This window comes from Strix uralensis, chromosome 2, assembly GCF_047716275.1.
Source record: "Strix uralensis isolate ZFMK-TIS-50842 chromosome 2, bStrUra1, whole genome shotgun sequence".
Classification (NCBI taxonomy): Eukaryota; Metazoa; Chordata; class Aves; order Strigiformes; family Strigidae; genus Strix; species Strix uralensis.
Window position 1 is genome coordinate 46,369,875 of NC_133973.1, and position 7,267 is coordinate 46,377,141.

The following is a 7,267-nucleotide window of genomic DNA, read 5'->3' on the forward strand; positions in this document are numbered from 1 at the left end:
CCTTGTTACTAAATGTAAGCCTTTTTTTGGTCATAGCAATAATCCTAGCTATTCGGTCTTTCCTGTCCTGAACCCTAAACTGGATATGAGCCACATCTTCCTCATCCAGAAATTATTAGAGATGCATTAAGATTTCCTGTAAGTTTTTGTCATTTTAGCCATGAGGATATAAGATGATTAACTATTTCTTTGGACATTACTGCCTCAAACTCTAACTCTAATATGCTCTGCTGGCAAGTGGACCCTTCCTGGTCCAGACAACAATATGATACTTATTCCTTATTATTGTTCTTTTGAATAGCATTCAAGACACAAACCTAACTGCAATATTTAATGTAGCCCAGTGACCTAAAACTCCTAAAATATAAACCTAGTGTAATCCTCACCCAGAATAAATTGCACATCTTAAACCAGTAATAGGTTTTCACATCTATGAATGAGCTTCTTTCCTGCTTTGTCAAGCAGATGAGACAAAGTCTTATTTTTGGGACTGGCAAGATTTGAGTTGGAACTAGATTTTTCTCTACCATTTATGACAGCAGGGGTTGGGAGGGAATGAAGTTTAATATATGAAGGACTTAAGATTCAAGCTAACAAGCATCAGAAGCTCTCTTAGACAGTTATAGCTCAGAAGATGAACAGGTATAAACATATAATCATGTGTAAATTGGATAGTTGTGTAGATGCTTGTGTTTGTTTGTGCATCAGATAGAAAAATTGTAAGTTTTCTTTCCTTTTAGGGAGAGATTGCGGTTAGATTGCTGTTCTTATAGCTATTTATATAAATTATCAGGCAAAGTGATACAAGTGGAAAACTAATGGGGAAAACATTGAAAAGCTCATCCAACTAGCAGTGCCTGTGGCTTGCCAAGGAGTAAAAATGCTACTTCTATATCTAAAACATCAACAGATTCCAACATTTGTCTAACTTTTGCAGGAACCAAGGAGGAGCTAGCTGTTTGATTGAAGGAATGGTTCACTGAGCTCTGGGATTATTTTGGAGGCAGTGATTTGAGAATCCAGACACTACTGTTTATTCATTAAATAAACTTGACTACTACTCTATTAAATATGCTTAGGTCCTGCCTTTATTAATTCTCCCTGGATCTCTTCCGAAACTGAAAAACTGAAAGTACATGTTTCTGATTCTGGTAACCTGCTTAATTCTATAATGCCAGTATGACTGCCTCTGGGCTAGCTGAGGGCTGTGGCCAATATGAAGTCTAAGGACTGATAGAGAACTGGAGATATGAACAATTATGCTAGGATTTCATCATCCAGAATTTGTGTTAGAGTTCGTGATTAAGACTGGTGCTCATGACTGCTACCCCTAATGGGGGCAGAAGCTGTTTTTTCTCCCAGAGTCTCTAAGAGCTAGGAGAAGGGACTGGGATATAAAAATTACGTCCTGACTCTGTGGATCTGGCATGATATAGAAACACTTGATTCTTTAAATCCTGTTACTTCTAGTCTTGTACCTAACGAAATTACAGTGACATCACCCATCAATTCCTACAGTGTCTTAAAAAACATTCACTTGTGAAAAGCTCCTACCCCAGCCTCATAGGAGTGAGCAATAAATCTCCCAGTGTTTTCTTGCTCTCCTGTCCCCTAACTCTAGTCTTAATCTATCTGTGACAGTATACAGCAGAATCTGTCACTAGCTCAAGAATTAACATGAAGCTACCCATGTTAGTACTGTGACTGACTTTTCTGAAAACACCTGAGTACTTTTTGTCAGGCCAGGAGCTGGCAGGAGACACCTGCTACTGTTGTTAGAGCTGCAGTAAAATTTAGAGCAGTGGAGCCAGCTGTATATTTTAATTCTGTTAAGATCAATAAAGGTTGTTGCTGACATGGGCAAATACGTTACACGGAATTTAGGAGGATGAATTAGAGTGGTTTCATTATGGCTGGGGTTAGATGTTTCTGCCTGCAAATGCTGCATGTCTGACTACATTGAGAAATCCTGGAGGAGGGAAGGTTAATTCTGGGGTGTTTGAGGACTTCCAGATCATCCCTGGAACAGGAAGGAAGGCTGGTCTGTATCCTGCAGCATACAGTGAGGAATTTTTTAATCCAGGGTCAGAACTAAGGAAAACAGAGGCTGAAGAACTAGATTAACTCCTGGATTATTACTGCAGGTTCAGTTTATAATTGATTCTGAGACTGTGAGAGGTGAATGCTTCATTGTGTTAAGGCTACATTTAGTCTTGTAGTTTGAGTTTGGGGCAACTGAGGTAGAAGAATTAATGTTTAGTATGAATTCTGCATAGCACACAGAGCTGGTCCTTTCAGAAATATTTTGTAATAAGGTCCAGGTTAGATGAAGCTAATAAACTACCATATTAAATGTAGGTTTGGCATTAGGCTTTAGGACTAGAGGGAACAAAAATTATAGTATTGTACTGGGCCAAGTATGAGTGAATGCCTACAGAGGTAAATGTCTTGTGATTTCTGCCAGAGGGAGGGTTGCTGGCTGACTTTATTAAAGGCAGGATTGGTTACATTTGAGTCAGACTTAATGTCAGTCTTTAGGAAAATACGCTGAATTTAACTCGGGGTTAGCTTAATTGCTCGACTGTATTAGAATAAGCTAGCATCAGGTAAAAAACATGTTTGGTCTTAAGATCCAGGTAACTGCTACTGGAAGAAGAATATGACTAGAAAGTACTGAATAAAGGTGAGCTATAAGTTTGTGATTACTGTTGGCTTAATCAAGGTCATTATAGTATTATGTTCTTATATTAATTCCAGAATTTGGTTTAGGATTAGCATCAGGTTTGACCATTGTGGTTCACTGACAGATCCTACAAAGCTTGCAGAGCTAAGATGAAGGTCAGTACCAGCAGTGGCATTTGGCTTTTGATTGATACTGGGACTCAGGAAGGTCACAGTACTCGTGTGTTGATGGTTGTGTTAGGGCAGGCATTTGAAACAGCAGAGCTAGGTTTATTGATTGAGTTCACAAGATTACCAGGCTAGGAAGATATCTTAAATAGGTCATACTTAGTGCAGGAACTAACAAGAATTGCTGCTTTACTGTGTTAAGTTTGTAATTAAAATTTGCTGTGTCAAGGACTAAAGAGCTAAGGGCCAGCAGGCTGGAGGGGAATCAAACTGAGAAGATAGGCTTGTTGTTTGTTATGGATGTAATTATCCATGGGCTGTGGGATACCTGATAGGGTAATTATGTAGATGACTCTCCATTTAAAAAAAAAAAAAAAAAGTGTGGGCTAGTCCAAGTGATTGAAAAATTCTGATAATACCCATGCCCTGAAACGTTGTATAACCTTACTTCTAGTCTATTACAATTTATAAAGCTCAGATTACCCTGAATCCCTTTCACTTTGGAGCTGAAAATGTTTCCTAGCTCAAGTATAGTGTCCCAAAACCAGATTTATCCTGCTCAGGTACAGCACTGAATTCTAGCTAATAAGCCACCTGAAATTCAGAGCAGTGGAGAACCCTGGCAGGGCACAGACTCATTCTGCACCTGAGGTATATCAGGACTTATTATTTCAGATGTACCTGAAATTCCCCTGAAATATTTTTCCTTTGTAAAGCCTAAACTTCTGGTGAGTTCTAGAGCAGATCTCTGGATAAAATAAAACAACACAAACCACCCAAAAGCCCCAAGAATTAAGAAAAACCCCACCCAAACCACAAAAACTCCAATGATACAAGTTGAGATGCAAATAATTTAAGAATAGGTTACTTTACAACCATAGTGTAACTATTCTAACTAAAATACTACATGTGTGGTACTCAGAGTTACCTTCTACATATAAGGATTTGGAAGATAACTTCTTTCCCAATTTATTTTTTTTTTTTTTTTGTGAAAGTAAACAACAAGAAGAATAAATTATATAATAATTCCATTACTGGAAATATTAATAAAAGATTACTCTCTGTTCCAAAAAAACCTTTCACTTTATAAAAATAGAAAAAATATTGATAAAATCCTAGAAATTGTTAGTTTTGCTTTGACATAAATATTTAATATGTAGCCATGTAGCATTGAAAGGATCTGAATTAATCTGTGAATTAATAAAAGGGAAAAAAAAGGTACCAAACACTTTGTAAAATGGTTTTAATCACTTGTTTTAAAGAGAGGTAAACTGAATTAAAATGAACCACTTGTTAATTCTTTCCATCAAAATAAAATAAATATCTCTATATTCAGAAATAACATGAAGTAACTTTGGGAAGGATGTACTGCCTTTTACACACACTGAGTAGCTGATGCCCTACTTCAAAACCAGAAAAATTCAACGGGGTAACCAAAAGGGATTTTTTGCCTTTGATTCTGTGACAAGTGAAAACATACATTTGTACCGAAGCAGTGTGGACATCTTTCAGGGTGAAATGATAAAAACACTGGGCAATCTCACATTTAACATTCCAGGTGGGTCAATGACATTTGATATGATGCACAAGGCAGTAGTATTTACACTGATTTTACCTTTTCACTTTATCACTGGTACCTACAGTATTTCAAGAAAATTAGTAGAGCAATGAAGGTCATGCAATGCTCTGAGGATTATAATACCGTTAAAGACACTGCTACCTGATGGCTCACTAGTGGCCCAGAAGACAGTGGGATTGAGTGCACCCTCAGCAACTTTGGATGCCCCATCCCTGGAAGTGTTCAAGGCCAGGATGGACGGGGCTTTGAGCAACCTGATCTAGTGGAAGGTGTCCCTACCCATGGCAGGGGGATTGGAACTAGATGATCTTTAATGTCTCTTCCAATGCAAACCATTCTGCGATTCTATGAAGACTCTGGTTCTTATCTGACTCTGGTCTCCTCAGAGCATCAGAGAGCAGCTAATGTGAGCGTTCCAAACAGCTCAGTCAGATTATGAAGCAGAATTGATAATGAAATTTAGTTAATGACAAGGATGAGGCTAGGAAGGAAGAATAGCCAATGATTAGTGGTGAACAGAATTGACCTGAGGACAGAAATCTGACCAAATACCCATTCAAGTCAATGGAGTGATATCATATACATGCATCCTTAATAAGTGGAAAAGAGGAAAGAATTAGGACTTGAAAACAGAAGTTAGCACTGATAGAAAGATTTTTACGGGAATTTTCTCCTCCGCCATAAAAATTTTAAGTAGACACTGAGAATGAGAATTTTGTTACTGATCTATGGTTACCTAACTATTCAGCATATATTACACGTTATGATCCCTTTTCAACCAGAAAATAGGCATCCTCAGAATGGGATGAATTCCTCCTGTTTAGGTATTGCATTATGTTTGGATGGATTACTCTGGAGACACCTTATTTAATTACCTTAAAGTAATAACAGAATAGGGAAGATAGTGTATATGTTTTTACCTGGAATAAACTGTTTTATTGTTGGAATTGAATCATAATGTTTCAGTTGCAAGCACTCTAATTTTAGCATGATAACAAGTTCAAAGAGGTCATAATCCTCTCTCAGACATTTGATAGTTTCTAAATTAAAAAAAAAAATATCTGAGCAACAGGATCTATTATTTTATGTCTTTATTGTAGAGAGCCAGGTAGGTCTTCTGCAGCATATTTCATTCCTCTCTGTCATTAGTGCATTCATCATCTTACAAGTCCATGCAAATACTTTTGAAAATAATATATGAGGGTTGATGTGGTATGCTGTCTTTATAAAATCATTTTGTTTAATATTTTTATAAAACCTGCATCAACAGTGCTCCCATGAGGCTGTACCCATTTAGGTGAGGTCAGTATGTTCCTGTTGCTGTATGGTAAACCTACTCATCCTTCGAAATATGAAATGATTTTCTAAAAAAGCCAATTGTAAACCAATGTTAACTGGGGTAATGCAGCCTGTGGTAATGATGGCTATTCTCCAAACAAATTTGTGTAATCTTGTTCACTTAAGTGAAAAGTAACGTGCATATATTGGCTATAATCCTGATCTTTCAAAAATACCAGTACAACAGATATTAAACAATGTTCAGTCACACTTACTTTATGAACAGACATTTGCATTTCATTACATATATACTAGTGCAGAATGATTGACACTGATGTTTTCCAAAGTTCATGTTTGCAGACAATTTCATTTCCATGTCATAACAACTTCTTTTTGTAAGCACAAAGAAGGAAATGGAGTGGTTATGCCTCTGTTCCCTAGTCAGGCGTAACAATGTGAGCAGACCTGGGGAGAAAAGTGGCTGGTGCTGAGCACCCCATGTCCACGGCACACACATTTCAAGCAGGGGTAGGAGGAGGTTTCAGGCCAAGTCTTGTTTGGTCCCGTGGACTGACCTCCCACTCACATGTCAAGCACATTAAGTGAACTTCTGGAGAGTTCATTGTAGTTCAGTTATATCCAAAGGGAATTCAGATCAAGAGCTCTGAGCCACCTCTGTAATGTGCACCAAAGCATAATAAACTGGGAGCACTGGAGGAACATTTTGAAAGAGTACTCCTGACCCAAGTGACACACTAATGCAGATACTCAAATGTGAATAGGCCTCAGGAAAGTACTAATGAGGATAAAACAAACATTGTTTTCACCCACTTCCAATTTTAAAGACATAAGAGTCAATTTCCCTCTCACCATCACCATCTGGCAAGTGAGATGAAGCAAACAGATTCCTTTCCTGTTTGCCTATAAACATCAAATTATCTTAATCTTCTCAAATTCTGCTCGCTGGGATGATCATGGGAGATTTTGAGACTTAGATTAACGCTTCTAATTGCATGCATAATACCAAAACATATCCAGGCATGGAAATACAGTCCTTATCAGGAAAACAGATGTAGAAATAGTCCCTTTCTTATTGAACAAATTGCTGACACAGCGTCAGGTTATCCTCTTTATCAGCAGGAGTAGCAAGGCACTCTGGGACAAAACTGCCAGGCACCCAAGGAAAGATTTTTCCTTTGTGAACTATTGAAAAGCTAATGCTACCTATTCTATTTGTTTTCACAAATCTTTGGTGAAATCATCAAACTGGTAGCAACTGAAGAAATGTGTGATATAAAAGCAGAATGTCATTCAAGTCGGATATATAACATCAGGCCTGAGGAAAAAATAAAATATGAGAAAATGAATTTAAAAAATTAAACAGAATAAATACAGAGTATGGAAGATGTCAATGTGAAAAGGCCTTTTTCTGATTACAAATTTAATTAAATTTCCAAATGCTCCCCTCCAGTCAAATGCTGAGGAAGCTCTGTTGTGTATTCACAATTTCCTGGATGTCCTAGGACTGGATGATGACAAGCACGTTATCATTTTGTCACA